This window comes from Octopus bimaculoides, chromosome 17, assembly GCF_001194135.2.
Source record: "Octopus bimaculoides isolate UCB-OBI-ISO-001 chromosome 17, ASM119413v2, whole genome shotgun sequence".
In the NCBI taxonomy this organism is placed as follows: Eukaryota; Metazoa; Mollusca; class Cephalopoda; order Octopoda; family Octopodidae; genus Octopus; species Octopus bimaculoides.
Window position 1 is genome coordinate 55241995 of NC_068997.1, and position 919 is coordinate 55242913.

At 33.3% G+C, this 919-nt stretch overlaps 1 protein-coding gene across 18 annotated transcripts in view; it reads right to left on the reverse strand.

Moving 5' to 3' along the window:
- The window catches only part of LOC106878639 (thrombospondin type-1 domain-containing protein 7A), a 999802-nt gene that overhangs the window by 623236 nt on the left and 375647 nt on the right, over nt 1-919 (reverse strand). For 2 of the 18 annotated variants that reach the window (XM_052974017.1, XM_052974013.1), the window contains exon 1: nt 530-691. The exons of 15 other annotated variants lie outside the window; for them this stretch is intronic. The gene's annotated coding sequence lies outside the window, so the exon portion shown is untranslated. Of the gene's footprint in view, nt 1-442; nt 692-919 lie in introns of those variants that run through there. One more of the 18 variants, XM_052974015.1, reaches the window with a different exon arrangement.

Here is a 919-nt window from a genome sequence, read left to right on the forward strand (position 1 = left end):
ATATATATAAGTACATACACATACATATGCATATATATTTGTATGTGTGTTCATAAATGCATACTCATGCATTTCTACATATAGACATCAATATTTAACAAATGCCAGTAGGAATGAAAAAAAAAAAAAATCGAAAACAGACATATCAACAATAGACTGACTGATAGACAGACAGATCAGAATATACGTATGCATCTCTGTTAGTTTCGCTTTTTGTGTACACTTATACATATACACATGAACATACTTCCTCATAAATTATTAAATTTTCTAAGTCATCGAAATAGTCTTAAAACAAGCACATGCATATACATATACACATGCGTGCCTATTCACTTCTCGCACTCTCTCTCTCATACACACAAACACACACACACACACACACGCACAGAACCGGTGACAATGAAATGTGCATACATACTTTCAAAGAAATCATACATACAGTAACGTTAGCTGTGTCTAGCACTGAATCATAGACCGTCATTCATTGATGGCTGTCAATAGAAATCAATAATATTCAGCACAGTACCTCTGTAGTAAAATCCAAGCTCTCTGATGCTATTGTACGGATATTCTGCAACCTACTATCGTTGAGTGTTGTATCTGACGGCAAACAATAAGACTACTCTCTCAGCTACAGTAGTAGACACAGAAATAGTACATCGTTAGCAGGTGAAACATCTTGTCGAGTGCTAACTAAAACTATTGATGCCAAAAACACAATTTTTTTTAAAGGAGTGGGGGAGGGGAGGGGTAAAGTAAAAAAAAAAAAAACAAGCAATATTACAGCGGTATAATTCTGTGAATATACATTAATATATCCTATATATTTATATTAGTTATACATACATACATACGCATATATGTACTCATATATACACATTTCACACATACACATTTCACACATACACATACTCAT